At 38.9% G+C, this 19136-nt stretch overlaps 1 pseudogene across 1 annotated transcript; it reads right to left on the bottom strand.

Moving 5' to 3' along the window:
- Nucleotides 1–647: 647 nt before the first annotated feature.
- On the bottom strand, nucleotides 648–18568 carry LOC311304769 (annotated as a pseudogene). The gene is made up of 17 exons (XR_014630329.1): nucleotides 18209–18568; nucleotides 17890–18052; nucleotides 17653–17802; nucleotides 16950–17110; nucleotides 16604–16780; nucleotides 16308–16449; nucleotides 15913–16100; nucleotides 15579–15720; nucleotides 15244–15416; nucleotides 11033–11281; nucleotides 2568–2971; nucleotides 2317–2477; nucleotides 2063–2239; nucleotides 1812–1953; nucleotides 1539–1726; nucleotides 1281–1422; nucleotides 648–942 (listed from the first exon to the last, which is right to left on the bottom strand). The product of XR_014630329.1 is annotated as an uncharacterized misc_RNA (transcript).
- Between the last annotated feature and the right edge of the window lie 568 nt (nucleotides 18569–19136).

The following is a 19136-nucleotide window of genomic DNA, read 5'->3' as shown; positions in this document are numbered from 1 at the left end:
TCAGGGTTAGTGACGTCACTAACCGGGAGGAATGTCGTGTAGTCCCTACCAGTCATTTGTTGTAGTCCTTAAAAAGCTATTTCTTTAAAAGAAAATATCTCCCTTTGAGCGTTGTGACTTTGCAGATGTTGTTTATGCTCAAACACCAACATTACACACTAACTAAAGTTAGAAAAGTGAAATCATAATCAACCACCATAATTAGGCCTACCATATCTGTAAAATTATAGATTTTTCAATCTCTGAAGATTCAGGTCTAAACACAAATGATTGATTCGAATTCACTATATGTTCCTAATTTAGCAAAACATTCCACTAAATGAAGTGCTGTTTTAACCACGTCACACACGAGGACCCCAGTATGATGTAAACTAGAAATACTCTTAGATTCTTTAAAGAATGGTAATGTCACCATAATAGCTCAGATCACAGACAACCAGCTGTCTTACAATGAGTTACTAAAATTTGTTATTCCTGCACATTAAAGAATTATTCAACACTTCAAGTATTATTCACTATTTATTTACTTCTCACATTTATTGAATTAAATCATATACTTTTGAAGTTTAATTATTCCTGTAGGCCACATTGTGATTTCTTTTTTTCAGTCCCCAAATTTAAGTCCTCTTAAAATGACAATCAAAACCTTTGTTATACCATTTAAGATATTTAATACTTTTCACAACATTAAATTTGATACAACTGAATTTAAGACTGATAAATCGAAGTTGATTTGATGTGCACAGACAGAACCTTGAATTAGTTTTTAGCGTGGCACTGCACATAATTCATATGGATAGGGAGAGTGAGTGGCCCCCAGTTTAAAATCTAAACTGGGCTCCACACCCGCTGGTGAAGAGAAAGTGAAGCGCTGCAGCAGAGAGGAGAAAAACAGGAACAGCTCCATCCGTGCCAGTTGCTCCCCAAGACAAACTCTCTTTCCTGAAAATCAGATAAAATGAAGAGTAATCATAAAGGGTGTCTTTTTATGGGGGGATAATTTATGGCAGGGTTCCTCAAACTCGGTCCTGGAGGGCCACTGTCCTGCACAGTTTAGCTCCAACCCTGATCAAACACAGCTAGCTGTGAGTTTCTAGTGATCCTGAAGACATTGATTAGCTTGCTCAGGTGTGTTTGATCAGGGTTGGAGCTAAACTGTGCAGGACAGTGGCCCTCCAGGACCGAGTTTGAGGAACCCTGATTTATGGGGTTCAGCATTGTCAATGTATATATTTGGATTACATTTGGATTACTTTAGAAGAAACAGAGTTTCCCTATACCTAGAGAAAAAGGTAAAAAGGCATCTCTCCTTCTGAAATTGCCCTCAGCATCCAGGAAGTGACCTGGATTAAAGGAGTGAGCCGTCTCCCACTCGGACTCATCAAACAGCACTGATGTCAAATTGCCGGTCACCATTGTGCCCTACAGAACCACAAGAGGTTTAACAAGAATAAAATTATACACACTACTCTTACTGTGCTTTAACTAATAGGCTCTGCTTAAGTTCACATTCTTATTTTAAACATCACTAGGCCCACCTTTGGGATAGAGTATTTTCCTATCTGAGTATCTTCCAATGTAGCTCGGGACACATTTAATGGAACAATATTTCCAATCCTCTGTATCTCATGAATGACAGCGTTGGTGTAAGGCATGTTGTCCTTGTCTGATAAAGATGGTTGCCGTGACCCTCCCAAAACACGATCAATCTCCTCCTGAACTTTGGCTGAAGATACAAAAATTAGAGATAGTGTGAGTACGTATGACTTTTTATGTGCATATGAATGCTATTTCTCACAGTAAGCTCTCACCCTGTATCTCAGGATATTTCATCATGTAAAGGAGACCCCAGTACAGAGTGGTAGAGGTGGTCTCAGTTCCCGCTGTAAACAGATCCAGAGTACAAAAGCACAAGTTCTCCACATCAAACCCAGCGGCTGTGTCGACTTCAAGCTAAACAGCACAAATGAGAGGCATTTGAATTCAGTAACCATACATTATTATTACCAGAGCTTTCCCGTAGCAGCTCACGTACTGACGCCCCCCTCAGAAAGGGTCTTACTTTTTCCATCTCGGCAAGAAAGCAGTCAATGTAGTCCCGTGGATTTGATGGATCGTAATCCGCTCTGTGTTCATTCACCTTCTCTTTAACAAAGCCAATCACTTCTTTCCACAGAGCAAAAATTTTCTTGTGCGGTCCAGGCAGTCGCCGCATGAGCCATGGTAGCATGTTATAAAGCTAAAGAAATCAAAACAAAAAGTAGATGAGCAGTGAACGAAAGCAAAGTTAAGTTGTTAAAATTAGAAAATGTTTACTTGAGCCCAGATGCCTCCTTCCAGATATAAAACCTCATTGATGTTCTTCAACATAGACTGGAAGTCATGGTCACTGTACTCAAATCGATTGCCAAACACAAGGACACAGATCACATTTGAGACAGCGTTGTTCAGCAGTAAGCGAGGGTCAAATGGTCGACCTGGAACAGTTGTTCATGTAAATCACACTGTGCTTAAAAATTTCAAATGCAAATGTCAATTATTTTCGGTCAACAAACCTCAGTAAATACCTTGTTCATTTGAAATGGCTTCATTCATGAAGCAACACTCAAGACTGATGGATGGCTCTAAACTTTTCTTTCCCAATCCAAAGTTTCGAAGCGTTGAGAGTGCAAATCTCCTCTGATGCTTCCATTTATAGCCACTACTAAAAATTAAACCTGCTCAAAAAAAAAAAACCTTACAATAGATTACTGACAATTTATGGTGAAATGCTAAACCACCAATTTAACATTCTGATATTAAACTGACCTTTGTCTCCAAAGATGTCATAAAATAAAGGTAATGTGGGACGATCAGCAAGGTTATCACCCTGTTGTGTATAGACCTCCTTTACTAGTTTATATCCATCCAACACAACAATTCTTGGTCCAAAAATTCTAAGGCTAAAAATCTTGCCGTATTTTTCTGCAAACTGTAAAATATGGAAAATCAACATTATATGTATCTTAGAAATAATAGTAGGTTTCGGTAGTTTTTAATGTCATCATTCATTTTAGTCCATTTACACTGACTAAAATTTCATGTAATTTATGTGAACGAAAATAAAATCGATTGAAGATAAATTAAGATAAAAAATTCTGAAAACGCCAACATATCTTCAACATATCTTAGAAATAACATTATATCAACATATCTTAGAAATAATCATAGGTTTCAATTGTTTGTAATTCTTCGTTAATTTTAGCCTATTTACTCTGACTACAATGATAATCTGGAACGCCACTCAAAGTCGAATATTCGACCTGTGAACTCAGCGTACATCGATCAACCCCGACCTCAGCGAGATAAATTATTTGACGTCACTTCCAAGATGTCGGCAAATCCTGCTTCCAATGAGCATAAACGTAAAAATACACTATTAATAATATATTTAAAATGAACTGGATCTTTGTGAAAATTATTGTCTATGGTTCTTTATCCCCAATCTAATCTTTAAAAATGTGGCGGCCTTAATTTTTTACTTGCCTGTGATTTTAAATGCACCAAACTCCCAATTAAGTTAATTAAGCTTTAGATGTGTGGAAACTGGTCAACAAAAATACATTTTTCTTCCCATTCCTGTTATTTGGAATAATCAATATATATTATTCAAAACCAAGACTATTATGCAATGGTTTTATTAGTAGCTAAGTTTAAAGAAGGATTTTCACAATTATGCTGTTTTTGTAAAATGGAAACAGAAACAATCTTGTACAACCCAAAATGAACGTTACTATATTTTTCATTGACTTACAGGTTTTTTACGACTCTCTAACTTCAATACAGAACAATCATAAAGCTGTCAAGACATCTCAGCTGTTGAAAAGGATTCTTAATGTATTAGATCGATGTATGACTGATTTGAAAATTGTTTGAAAATGAACAAATGTTAATAACAGCAGGTTTAAATAAATAAATAAATAAATAAATAAATATAAAAGAATACAAAAAAATATATATATGTGTATACATATATACATATATATATATATATATATATACACAAACATATACAAATATATATATATATATATAAACACACTTAATAAACATGTATAACATTGTTTGTTTAAGCTGATCTTCCGCCAGACCAGCTGAAACATGCTCAATCTGAAGGTAGCACTGGCAGACAAGCCAAAGGTTCCCTTTTGCAAAGTAGCTTACGCTATGGGAAAACTCCTTTTCTCGGGAATATTGAAGCCAAAATTTTAAAACGCAGTGCAGCTGCACAGCCAGGGGGCCAATGTTTCGGAAAACATTGAAGCTTCCCCGGGCGCTGCCATTGATTGGCAGACCATCACCTGCTGTTAGCATTCCATTGACTCCCATTCATTTTGGCGTCACTTTGACAGCGAATAACTTTACATCTGAGGCGTTTAGAGAGTCCATTTGTCCATTATTTATTTCTAAAGAAACACGAAAATGTATAAAAGGCTCCATTACCTTGTATCTTACGTTATTGGCCCCGTAGAAGCCGTTTTTGTAAAAAGAGGCTAAGGATTGCGTCATAACCACGCGACTCTCTGTCGCACAGTAGAGAAATTACCGTATGGACAGGAGGAGAAGCTCGCGGGCAATCGGGGGGACGTGGAGGAATGATTCAGATTTCTCTTGGCACAGCTACTAGAAGACAGACTGGTATCTCACGTCACATCTACGTCGTCGAGTTGTAGAGGTGATAACGGGTGTGCCCACTGTAAGTGCGCGCCCCCGCTCACGAGCACTGTTCACACGGTATTAAAAGCTAAAGACGGCCGGACGGCCGGGTCCCTATCTCACAGCGGCCCGTCTCCAGCCTTTATTCAACCCCCAGCTATACGGGCCAAGGCCAGGGAAGCTATCCCTGTATATCAGAATGGGTGTTGAACATAATAAAACAAGGCTACTCACTACAGTTTGCTCGCAGACCCCCGTGCTTTTCAGCCGTGGTCCAAACGAGAATGAGAAAGAATGTTGCACACGTGTTGGAAAAGGGAGCTGTCGAAGCAGTTCCCCCCTCACAAAGCGAGTCAGGCTTTACAGCCTCTACTTCCTCGTTCCGAAGAAGGATGGCGGCCTCCAGCCCATCCTAGATCTCAGACACCTGAACAAAGCGCTGATGAAGCGCACGTTCAGAATGCTGACAACCAAACAAATCCTCGAGCAAATTTCGCCTGGGGGATTGGTTTTTTTCAGTGGATCTGAAAGATGCTTATTTTCATATACAAATATCGCCTCATCACAGGCCGTTTCTGAAATTCGCCTTGAGGGGCAGGCTTACCAACACACAGCACTACTTTTCGGCCTATCGCTGGCACCTCGTACATTACGAAGTCTATGGATGCGGCACTTACCCCCCCTGAGACAGCGGGGAGTGCGAGTACTAAACTACCTCGACGATTGGCTGGTTATAGCTCAATCAGAGGCACAGTTGATAACTCACAGATCCTGGCTCCTCAGCCATCTAACATGCCTGGGTCTCAGGATCAACATTTCCAAGAGCACACTATCTCCCAGCCAGAATATTTATTTTCTGGGTATAGTGATAGAGACTCTATACAAATGAAGGTGCGCCTCTCATCAGAGCGCGCGCTCTCCATTCGACGCCTAACGGCATCTTCAGAGCGGGCGCCCGCGCTCCCCTCAAAAGATTTCAGAGGATGTTGGGTCTCATGGCCTTAGCATCAGCAGTACTCCAGCTCGGACTACTGCACATGCGTCCTCTCCAGCACTGGCTAAAACCCCGTGTCCCAGCTCACGCATGGCGATCTGGACACTGACTAATCAGAGCGAGTCACGGCTGCATCAAAGCCCTGGCTCCCTGGAAAGCTATCAACTGGTACCAGTCTGGCGTGAGTTTGGGTGTGGTTTCAAGGACAAAAGTGATCTTGACAGACGCCTCCAACCTAGGTTGGGGAACCCTCTACAAGGACAGGCCCATCTCTGGCCTTTGGTCAAGCCCGGAGAAGCGCCTACACATAAACTGTCTAGAGATGAGAGTGTTCGCTCTATCACTGAAAGCTTTTTTCCCATATTAAAAGGCTACCACGTCCTGGTCCGAACGGACAACATGGCAGTAGTGTCTTATGTAAATCGCCAGGGCAGCCTCAGGTCGAACAACCTGCACGCCATGGCCAAGAGTCTCATTCTATGGACTCAGCACAACCTGCGCTCACTGAAGCAGCGCATGTGCCAGGCATTCTGAACCAGGGTGCGGATATGCTGTCCAGAGACAATGTTCCCTCAGGGGAATGGTCTCTGCACCCTCTAACGGTTCAGCTAATATGGAGCTTCTTCGGCGAGGCAGAGGTCGACCTCTTCGCCTCAGAAGACAACGCTCATTGCCGAATGTTTTCTCAAAGAACAGGGATGCGCTTGCCCACGAATGGCCTCTATATGCATTCCCTCCGGTCACAATGCTACCACAGGTCATTGAATGGATCAGGGAAAGCAAGTGTGCAGTGCTACTAATAGCCCCTCTCTGGAAGACCCAGTTATGGTTCTCCGATTTGACACAACTGCTAAAACAGCCCCATGGCCAATTCCGCTGAGGAGATATCTCCTCACGTAGGCGAACGGGAAAATCTGGCATCCCTGTCCCGATTTGTCAACGGGTACCCGGGTGTCTCCTGGATAGGGTGCTGAAAACCATCACTGAAGCAAGAGCGCCCTCAACTAGGCGCCTCCAGGGCCGGCGCTAGCTATAGGCAGAGCAGGCGATTGCCTAGGGCCTCGGGCTTTGAGGAGGGGCCTCCATAACCGTTACATCCCCTATACATAACGAACGCATCCAGTGCTGCGAGTGCGAAGCAAAAGCCTAAATAGGCACGCAAAGAAGCACAGCTCGTAATGCAGGACAGGTCATCGATTTTGGAGTGATTGCAATGTATTTTAAATATAAACTTGTGGGCTACTGTAGATCAGCGTCATTTCTGGAAAAATCATTCACCGCTTTGTTAGTCTACGAGTTTAAAAGAGCGCGAGCGTCATTAACGTGCCCAGACGCGACGCTTTGAATTTGCGCGTACAATGAATAACATCGCGTTGGGAGCTGACTAGTAAAAAAGCTACAAAAGTAAAAGACAAGACGTTTGTATTCAAAGTTAAAAAGCCAACACACTGCAACATTTTTAAATGTTTCAAATAAAGGATCTCATATCTATGGGTCTATCTTCTAAATTCTGATGCTGATGATTAGATAATACCCTGACATCATAGCCTATACGAATATCAGTTTAGAATTTTTTAGAATTTAGAATCGTATCTTTCTCTTCCACTTGATTTGTGTATAGCATATTTAAGGTAGCAATGCAATACATAATATCATATTACTGATATTAATAATATGACAATATCTGCAGTCAATATTGATTAAATGGGAGGGAAAAATCCTGCCCATACCGCAGCTATGAAAACAATTATAAAAGCACGTTCATGTTCATCTACTGAAGTGGTATTCTGGAACTGTGAATAAACTGAATAAAACAGCAAAATAACAACAACAACAATAACATCTTCATTAAACAAAAAAGAGATTACCTTAGATAAAGTTTGATTAATATGTACATAATAGTACCAGTAAAAAGTCTGGACCCATTACTATTTTTAATGTTTTTGAAAGAAGTTTCTTATTATGCTCTACAAGCCTGCATTTATTTGATCAAAAATACAGAAAAAAAAAACCAGGAATATTCAGCAAGGATGTGTTAAATATATAAAAGTGATAGTGAAGACTTTTTTAAAACAACTTTTTAATAATAAAAAAATCCTGAAAAAAAGTATCACATGTCCTAAAAAAAATATTAAGCACCATTTCTAACATTTGATAATAAATCAGAATATTATAAAGTTTTCTGAAGGATCACGTGACACTAAATTCAGCTTTGCATCACAGAAATATATTTGAAAGTATAGTAAAATAGAAAACCATTATTTTAAATTTTAATAATATTTTACTATATTATTTTTCTGTATTTTTGATCAAATAAATCCAGGCTTGATGAGCATAAGAGACTTCTTTCAAAAACATTAAAAATAGTAATTTGTCCAAACTTATGTACTGTGTAAGTAAAAATATACTAAATTTAAAATTAAATGTTGTATAAATAAAAAGGTTAGGAATCATATTTGTTTCAAGTGTTTTTTTATTGGGGGTGGGGGGCCTCCAACATGAATTTTGCCTAGGGCCTCCTAATGTCTAGAACCGGCCCTGGGCGCCTCTATGCTCAGATATGGAGGGTGTTCTCTGGCTGGTGCGCTGCTGGGAGCCTGGACCCCTACTCTTGCGAGGTACCAAGTATACCCGCCTTTTTACAAGAGCTCATGGACACGGGTCGCACCCCCTCCACGCTCAAAGTATATGTGGCAGCCATAACAGCATTCCACGCTCTTGTGGCCGGACAATCACTAGGAAGAAGCGACCTCATCGTCCGCTTCCTTAAAGAGGCAAGGAGGCCGAATCCTCTGCAACCTCCCTCTGTGCCAATCTGGGACCTCTCCACGGTCCTAGAAGCATTGAAGGGTGCCCCGTTTGAGCCGCTTCAGTCTGCAGACCTGAAGCACCTCTCACACAAAACTGCTCTTTTACTGGCGCTCGCTTCAGTTAAAAGAGTGGGCGATTTACACGCGCTGTCATCAAACGCGTCCTGCCTTGAGTTTGGGCCTAACGACTCCAGAGCCGTCCTTAAGCCAAGGCATGGTTATATTCCTAAAGTGCTCTCGACTCCATTCAGAGCACAGGTTATTTCCTTAGCAGCTCTTTCCTCACCAAAAGATGAAAGAGACGCGAGTTTACTCTGTCCCGTCAGGGCTCTCAGAGTTTTATCTAGAGCGTTCTGCCTCTCAACAGACAGTCAGAACAGCTTTTTGTGTGCTTTGGCAGCTGCACCAAGGGGCTCGCCGTCTCAAAGCAGAGATTATCGCGCTGGATAGTTGATGCTATAGCGCTGGCTTATAAGTCTAAGGGCCTTCATTGCCCCTTAGGCGTTAGAGCCCATTCTACGAGAGGCATGGCCTCGTCTTGGGCTCGGTCAAGTGGAACACCCATGAAGATATCTGTACGGCGGCCGGCTGGGCCTCGCCGTCCACATTTATCAGGTTTTATAACCTACAAGTCACTGCTTGCACTCAAGGGTACTTTCAATATGAAATGTGTAAGCACAAACCCCCTAAAAAACTTAGGCCCGATACATATCCGGTCTTGTTTTTAACACGAACTACGGTTCCCAAGCCCATTCCTTGTCTTTTCCCTTAAAAAGCCTGTCACTGACCGGCTTATTGGGTTCATACTTTACTCTTTACAGCCTCAGGCATCTTGCCTCGGGCTAACATTAGAGCGAAGTTAAGCATGCACAGCGTTTTGAAGGGGGTTCCCATAGCGTAAGCTACTTACGCAATAGGAGAGACCTCTCGAAAGGGAACGTCTCGGTTACTAACGCAACCTCGGTTCCCTGAGATGAGGGAACGAGTATTGCGCTGTGCTTGTGCTTTGATCAAGTGATCGCTTCACTCGATTTAACCTGAGGTCCTAGGCGGATTCTGGGCTCTATTGTAGCTGTAGGCCACGCCCATTCTGGCGGTCTCTGATGCATCAGGGCGCGAAGTGCCCTGATTGGTTCATGCGTCTGAGCCGCCCCGCCATAGGTTCGTGAAGTTGCCGCTGCACAGCCAATGACCGCTCTCGCCGTTCATCTGTGTATGCATTTTGAGGGTGGTTGCCCTCAAAATGACAGAGCTGACAGTTGGTGGTCAGGTTGTGTTGTGTGTGCAATTGAACCCTCAGGTGCTCCTCTGATCGGGAAAATTTTTATTTTTAAAAATCACAGCTTCATCAGAATGGTACGAAACTTGGTGACTTTTATGGCATTTGGAATGTGAACACACCCAAATAGGATAACAAATAGGATAGGTTTTAAGTTATTACAGTAAACCCTGCGTAATGTTCTTCAGCTGGAGAAAAATATGCACTTGTTGTCAAAGTGATTTCAAACAAAAGATGGATCACTTTAGCCAGTGAATAATTTGTTAGATAGAGAGATACATACACATACAATACATACATAGATATAAATCACAGTAAACTGTTTATATTGATCGGTTTTAATTTCCAAAATAGTTTATTATTTTCAGCTTGATAAAGAATGCACTCTATAGTTGTTCTTACATTTTTTGATTGGTCTTTGGAGACGGTTGCTGTATCACCGTGTAACAAGGATACAGAATACAGGATACAGTTGCTAGAAGCCTGTGATGAAGCCTTCATCCTCCACACGTAACGCTGTGAGTTCGATCTCTTGCTTAGCAATGATTTCAAGTTCACGCTGATTATTGTAAATAGCACCAAAAGTCTTAATGATCAGTTGAAGTGGCAACATAATAGCTAAGATGCCACACGTAACACTGACAGTGGCGATACACTTGCCTAGTGTGGTTTTAGGGTAATGTCTCCACTGTGGACATGGAATTTACCGCCCACCAGAAGGACAGTGGAATGCTGGTGAACATAGATTCCGGGTGGCTCTCCTCTATTATGTATACCAACGACGAGAACAGGAAAACCCCCACGCTCATGTATACGAGAAGCAGACTCAGCTCTCTCTATTTGTATATATAAACTATTTGCATCTATATGATGGAAAATATGCATTTCAGCACTACAATTTAAACGTTCACATGGGGAACTGCCTCATTCTGGTGGTCTGGGTCTCTGTCTCAGCACTAGCCTATCAGGAGAAATCAAGTTAGATGATTTGAAGCTAATAGCCAAACTGAAATAAAACTTATCACATTGTTGTGTACTGTAGGCTATACACCTCATTCACTCTTTTGTATCCATTCAAAATAACAATTCTTGGGCCGAGAATTTGAATGTTTAAAATGTCTCCATAACTTCAAAACATGATTTGAATACTATGTAGAAAGTTTAAATACTGCTGAATTTCAATACACTTATGATTTCGAATTACATTAGCCTACAGATAACCAAACAAAAATACAATTATATATTTTAGGCTACCTTTGCCAACTGAAGGTGAATCTTCGTATGATCGATATGATGAAGGTGTCCAATAATCGGTAAAGACCATGGTCCAGGAGGAAAGTTCTTCGGCGCATTTTGCCTTATATAATCACTCAACAGTAAAAACACACAAGAAAATAACAAAACAGTCTTGATATCGATCCATTCGTATAGACGCAGCAGGACCATGATGATGCTATATTTTGGACTGTTAGGCAGGTTAGGGTGTTTGAATTGAAGTAATAACTGTGACTTATTTTATAATGCTTATGTGATCAACTCGTTGCATTACGTTGATGTCCTTGGACTGCCTTTATTGGCACAAACTCACCTGATGCTTTATATAAGGCTTACGTAAAATGCCCAACCTTAGCCTTCACCTTTCTTTCTCGCTTGGTTTAAACAAGATATCAGCTATTAAATTATAATCTGGCATTTTAGGCAACTATAGACTATGTGTTAATCTTTTTACAGCATCATAAGACAGGGAATGAAAGAATAATAAAACAATAAAACAATAATTCGTTTGAGTTTTGTCTTCAACAACTATACATAAAAGAAACATAAATGACAGAGCCTGTGCATCATTTTGCTTTTAGGTAAACTTTATTGTCTGAAATTAAATGCTAAAAGTCCTTATCCAGTAATTACAATGACTGAGAAGGTCAGGAAAATTCATTGGTCAAATAAGAGTATCAGCAAAGAGTGGAAACCCTGAAAATGTGCTGAACTTCATACAGGAATTATTTCATACATAAAAATATACATTGTATTTCAAATATAAAAATATTATAGTCTACACTGCATCACAAATTTACAAAATACTTTTTTAATCCAATGTACAATTTTACTAAACTTATACAACCGTCCTGGAGTAACCTGTTTTTTAAAGGCATTAATCCCTACATCTACAGTTTGAATAATAATAATAAAAAAAAAAAAACTCTATAGAGGTTAGGCCCAGGATTAGGTTAGGCTATAGAGGCTATATAGGTTACCAGCCCAAATCTTTACTCACTGCCACTCCACCCTTACATTTAACCCATTTCCACAATTTTCCAAAAATAAATGGATACATTATCTTCCTAAATTTCTCACAAACACACACACAATCCATAATCACATATTTGTGTGTGTTGCTTGCTTAACGTGACACTGCACATAATGTGTATATGGTTCGGGGTTCCCATTAAAATGAAGTGAGCTCCACACCCGCTGGTGAAGAGAAAGTGAAGCGCTGCAGCAGAGAGGAGAAAAACAGGAACAGCTCCATCCGTGCCAGTTGCTCTCCAAGACAAACTCTCTTTCCAGAAAATCAAACAAAAACAATCTTTCTCCATTAAAAAAATAAAAACACCTATATATATATATATATATATATATATATATTACTAGAAAATCTTTTTTTTCTGCAAAAAGGTAAGAAGGCATCTCTTCTCCTGAATTTGCCCTCAGCATCCAGTAAGTGACCGGGGTAAGTAATCTCCCACTTGGACTCATCAAACAGCACTGATGTCAAACTGTCAATCAATACTAAATATCCATTTTTTTAAAGAATGTGAAAATGAAATGTTTAATCCTCTGGTATTCCTCACTTTGGGGTCACACTTGTGATCCTCTTTGGTCTGTTTTGAAAATAAGCGTAACCTTTTTAATGTAAAATATAATGTAGCCTACTATATTTTGTTTAAATAATATTTCTTTCATATTTTGTATTTTATTCGAAAAACTTTTTAAATATGGTTTCCGGTTAATTTAGTGCTTTAGGTTAAAACAGAGGAAAGGTACTTAAATTTCCAATGCAAGGAAAGCAAGTTTCGTATTTGGATACATATTTAGACATTATTAAAGACTATAGCCTACTACCCCAAAAATTGCTATAATATTTCCAATCCTCTGTATCTCATGACTGACAGCATTGGTGTAGGGCATGTTGTCTTTGTCTGATAAAGATGGCTTCCGACCGTGACACTCACAACACGATCAATCTCCTCCTGAACTATGGTTGTAGATACAAAGTAGAGATTGTATCGGTGAGCAAAGTGGCGTAGCCAGAATAAAATTTTGGGGGGTCACATCTTAAACAGAGGGGGGCATTTTAAGGATATTCATTTAATTTTTTTTTCCTGACCAACAACCAACGCTAATCATTAACCGACAAAATTACGTTAAATTAGAATTGATAAGTTAAAAATACTAGAATTAGTTTTGTTCAGTTTTACACGCGCAAATACAAGCATAAACAACAGAACATGAGGATTCATACATCGTCATATCTCGCACCTGCACATGTGCTTCTGTGAATGGAGAAAAACAGAACAGAAAGGGAATAAATATAAAGGAAATATATTTCACTTAAATACAGATGAACAAAATGAAAGAAAAAACTGTGCGACAATAGCCTAAACACTAAGTTTCGATAATTTTGTATAGCGAAAGGAAAGGAAAGGTCTTAGCGGAAAGGAAACCGAGATGGCAGAAAGCGCATCCTGTTTTCTTTATTTTACAAAAAGCACATTTTGTTTTTATTGTGAGTTTACGCAAATAAAAGTAAACCCTTCATAACAGTCCAGTGATGAACCTGGGTCCTGGAAATGGGAAGCCTCAGGTGCCGTCTCCTCATGGAAATGTGAAGTATAGGCTCAGATGTAGATGGCACTTTTCCTCCTCCTTGCTCATCTCAGTATATTTCATCATGTATAGGAAACCCCAGTACAGCAGCAGTATCAGTTCACCCCACAAACAGACCCAGTGTATAAAAGAACAAGTTCTCCACACCAAATCTGTGTCATCTTAAAGCTATATATGATGAATGAAAGCGATTGTTATCATTATGTATAGGTAGTATCCATTTTTAAATGCAAGCCAGAGTATTCCTGTACCAGCACACTTACTGACTTTTTACCTCAGAAAAAAAGGTCTTACTTTTTCCATCTCAGGAAGGAAACAGACAATGTAGACCCGTGGATTTGATGGATCATAAACCGCTCTGAGTGGATTCACCTTTCCTTTCATAACCTTGTCAAAAACACTCTCCCTTTTCTCACACTAATGGGTTTTGAGATGTTTCCATGTAACTTACCAAGCAATTTATCCTTAAACTGTTCAACAGAAAATAAATACATTATTCTCATTGGGAAAGCAATCCTCTATACAGCAACTTTCACATGGTTCTAATTTGTTCTTCAAAAGGGGATTATTCCTAGTATTGTAATGCTCATATTTGTAGTGTGACTGACTGACAAGTTAACCACATATTTGGATTGACTGACCTTTGTCTCCAAAGATGTCACAAGATAGGTAACATGGGCCGATCAGCAAGGTTTTCGCCTTGTGTATACACCTCTTTCACTGTTTTGTAGCCGATCAAAACAAAAATTCTTGGTCCGAGAATTCGAAAGCTTAAAATATTTACGTATATTTCTGCAAACTGAAATGTGCGAAAATTAACATATACACAACTTTGAAACAGTTTTAATAGCCCTAAATACATGATTTCAGATAAAGTACATTTACACATCATCCCAAAGCTGATGAACATTTATATTAGTAGTCGTGTTTTACTGTCTGTTGACGGCTTTCCCTAATAAAAATACATAAAATAAAAATACAATTAGGCCTAGATAGGACCTTTTCCAACTGAAGATGAATCTTCTTGTGAACGATATGATGAAGGTCTCCTACAATGGGCAAAGACTTTAGTCCAGAAGGAACGTTTTTCGGCGCTTCATTTCTGAAATAATCACTCAGTATTAAAAACACAAGCGAAAATAAACAAAATATTCTTGATAACGATGATAGACAAAAGAGGTTGCCATCTCCAGGTTGGTGACCTTTGCCAGAATTTGACTGCTTCTCAAAAACAAGATTGCATTCCCAGTAAAGGCTAAATACACTACACATTTGTAAAAAATCAGAACGGATAAAAAAACAACAACACCAGAGCTGAGGAGGAGTCTAGTCCACAAGCCTTAGAATATATTAATTTTATAATACTATAATATTTTAAAATATGATTATTTAACTTTAAAAATTATTTATTCATTTTTTTTATTATATTTGATTGACATTTTAAAAAGGTTACCAGCTTTATTTGTCTACTTGAAGCTGCAGTTTTATTTGGCTATAGATCATTTTAAACAATCTCAGATGAAGATGACCTTTGGGAAAAAAATTATAATATGGTGATGTAAAATGTATATCAATCAACGAGGAGTGAAACTTATCCTAAATGGCTTTGGGGAAAGTGTCATTCCAAATTTAAAGTCCAAGCTTGTTTGAGTTCCCTCTGGAGGAGCCAGAGTAAAAGATTGTAGAAAGGATGTGAAGAAGAGAAAGAGCTCCATACGGGCAAGCGATTCTCCTGGACACGATCGTTTTCCTTGAAAGGATGAAATAAAGACAGATGTGTGTTTATACTGTATAGACGGTGGGTTGCTATTGTGAAAAATAATTAATTAACAAATCAATGAATTAACATGTGTATGCAAAATTGTTAAATATTCTTATGTATAAACGTTATTATGACAAAAAACCTGCTTACCTATTGAGAAGGGAATAAAGGCTTCAGGTTTTTCAAACTCGCCTTGAGTGTTCAAAAAATTCTGTGGATCAAATGAATGTGGAGTCTTCCACTTGGTCTGATCAAACAGTACTGTGGTCAGGTTAGGAATGATCTGTGTACCCTTAATGTAGAATAAAAAAAGACAACATCATCTAAGGACCAACATGAACTATTCCATGACACATATTAATTAAACAGTCTGATTTGCTAGGTAGGTAGGTGAAATTTGAATGCCTATTCTCTATTAAATGTCTATTCTTGTGGCAAGAACTAACTTAAAAAAAAGTTTACTAAGTTTTGTTATTCATCTCACCTTTGGAATGAAATATCCTCCCAATATTGTGTCTTCATTAGTCATTCTTGGCACACTAAGGGGCACAACATTGCTCATTCTCTGGACCTCATGGATAACAGCATCAGTGTACGGCATGCTGGGTCGGTCATCTAAGTTGGGTCGGCGCGACTGTCCAACTATTCGGTCTATTTCAGCCTGGACCTTTTCTGAACGTATGAATATGACATTTGATGCCAAAATTCCATAACATGCATCTAATACATTTAACTAAATTAGAATTATTTCTGCTAAATTATTTTAGTCTAATTAGTATATGATCCTTATCAGCCTAACGATGCGTTTGTATTTTGCATTTTTTCCCAAGCATGCACAAAACTGAATTTACAGTTGACTTGTAATCTGGAGCATTTTACCTTGGACTTCTGGGTATTTCATCATGTATACAAAGGCCCATAGTAAAGTGGTAGATGTGGTCTCAGTTCCAGCCACAAACAAATCAAGCACAGCGTATTGCAGACCCTCTTCATGAAATCCTGCTTCCAGATCATCTTTCCTCTATGAAGAACAGAGACATTACAACCAGCACAGGGTAGACATGACGGATAATGCAAACTCTAACTAAAAAAAAGTGGAATATTTCTGCGCGTTTACCAAATATGCTGTTTGTTAACAAACATAATTGGCTAATAAAGTCATATTTTCATTGTACCTTCTGGATCTCAGTAAGATAGCAGTCTATGAAATCTCTGGGTGAAGAAGGGTCCCAGTCTGCATAATGCTTGTCCACCTCTTCTCTAATAAAAGCACAAACTTGATGGAAGCAGGAAAACAGGTCTTTATGAGGTCCTGGGATGAGGTCCATAACATAAGGGAAAACACTGTAAAGCTATAATGGACAAGCATCAGGTCAACTTGTGTGGCCACCTTTATTTCATTCATTTAGTTTTCAACTAGTGCACTTTATTGCCACATTTAGTGGCAATTCAGGAGTGTCAATGACCCTCATATCTCCACCACATCTTTTCATCTCATCGTCAGAATGATCATTGTAGTACCTGTATCCAGACGGAAGTTTGTAGCTTAAGGGCTTTAGACATCAGACTAAGCAGGTTCAGAAACCTCTGGTCAGTGTACTCAAACCTCCTGCCAAAAACCATGGAGCAGATGATGTTGGAGACAGCATTGTTCATAAAGTAATGAGGATCGAATGGCAGTCCTAAGAAAATACAACAACAGGTGAAACTTTAGTTTTTAGTGTGTTGCAATGCAAATACTAAGTTGTTGCTTGCTTGTCAAAGGAGTCCACCTGGAAGTCTCTATGATATTTTGGTATTCCATAAATCTTGTGTCCTTTACCCTCCTCTATTATTCCTCACTTAGGGGTCAAACTTGTGAACTTCAGCAGTCACAACAGACCAAAGAAAACATTTTTATCTTAAATGAATGTACTATATTTTGTTTCAATAATATTTATTCTCTAATATTTTGTATTTTGAGGGGGTTTCATGGTACAATACAATATTCACCTCAAAATAATGCAGCATTTTTTCCATACAAAAATAAATAAATAATGACTCTCTTTTTATATAGTGGATTTAAATTTGCATTTGGATATAAGCATTTAGACATTAGTCAAAGGCTACTTCTCCATGGCTGATTTATAAATGCAAAATTCTGATCATTACAAACATGCATGGTAAACCTAAATATAAGCCATGTTATGACTCTTATCTCAGCAATGCAGCTCCTGTTCTTTACCATTGGTATCCATGATGGTCTTGTGCAGAAATGTGTACTCTTCCATGATTATGAATTCCAGGCTCCTCTTTCCCACACCGAAGTATTTAAGAGTACTGAGAGTGAAACGCCTCTGTTGCTTCCAGCTGTAGCCATTATTGAAGGTTACACCTGTTGACATTACACAATATGAAAGATGTGATATTTTGAGAGAGTTAGAATGTCATTTGATGTCTTCTCCCCAACATTTATGTATACCTTGGCACTTGATTATTTTTTTGAGCACATCACTGGTAGGGCGGCCTGTGAAAATGTTTGCTTGATCAACAAGAGCTTTCTTGACCATGCTGTAGGTATTCACAACAACAGTGTTTAAGTTTCCCAGACGCAAGCTGAAAATGTTGCCATAGTGGTCTGACAACTGTAGGGAAACAGTTAATATAATAAACAAAATTGGAAGAATATACAAAATAAAAAAGGGTTAACGTTACAAGGATTAATATATCAGGCCTTATTTGAAATACAGACATTATACAGTCAGACTTCGAAATCACAACATTAAGGGGACATAAATTACCTTAGTTAAATGAATATGAGGTTGTGTAGCATCCAGGTGGAAAACATTCCCAACAAATGGAAGAGGTGTGGGTCCGGGGGGATAGTTTCTTGGCTTCCTGTTTCTCAGCTGGTCTAAGATCAGAAGAAAAAGGATGAACAACAGTAGCACAGTGCCTGCATCTGTCCAACGCACTGCGGCTAAAGAAAACAAAATGTTCTCCAAAACCATTTTCTCCTTTTATCTCCTTAATGCTGTACTGTGAAACGACTGCACTGTTTTACGCTTAAAGTTGTTTACTTCCTGGTTTACTTTCGTTTGTACTTTCGTACAAAAACATGGTCTGAAATAAACATTAAGAGAGAGCAAACCTGTTCGTGAACGAATCGAACATTTTATTTAAAAAATATATATATTAGCACATCCACGCATTTCTTGTACAGAATTAAGTCAAATCTCTCTAGAAGAGTGACTGTTTTTCTGCGTGTAATGACGCGAGCGAATAGCATTCTAGCGCGAGCTGCAAATGAGCATTTTTATTGGCTCAATCTACAGGACTAACACGCCCTCTTCACTAAACGAGTTGGTGTTTGAGTCTGCAACTTGCAAGCTAAGAGACATGAAATTAATCAATACCTCGATAGAAGTCATGCCTAGAAAGACAAAATAATAATTATAAAAACTAATAAAAAAATAAAAATAAAAAAAATTATGAGGTACAATACAAGTCAAGACAATGCATGTTATAAATATGCTAATCTGTATCCATGTTGTTCAGCTTCTCTTGGCAAATCAATGTGTTCAGAGGAGGAATGATAGTAAATATCAGTTGCCCAGTTTTCTGTAATCTGGAGGGACTTTTGTAATCTCTCTCCACTCTAATACCTTTCTCATCAGGGTCGTCCCAAACATCGACAGGGTCAGGGGTGTGAAATGGCCGTCTAAAGGG

The sequence above is a fragment of the Rutilus rutilus genome (assembly GCF_951802725.1).
Source record: "Rutilus rutilus genome assembly, chromosome: 15".
NCBI classification, from domain to species: domain Eukaryota; kingdom Metazoa; phylum Chordata; class Actinopteri; order Cypriniformes; family Leuciscidae; genus Rutilus; species Rutilus rutilus.
This window is presented reverse-complemented; position numbering and strand designations above follow the sequence as displayed.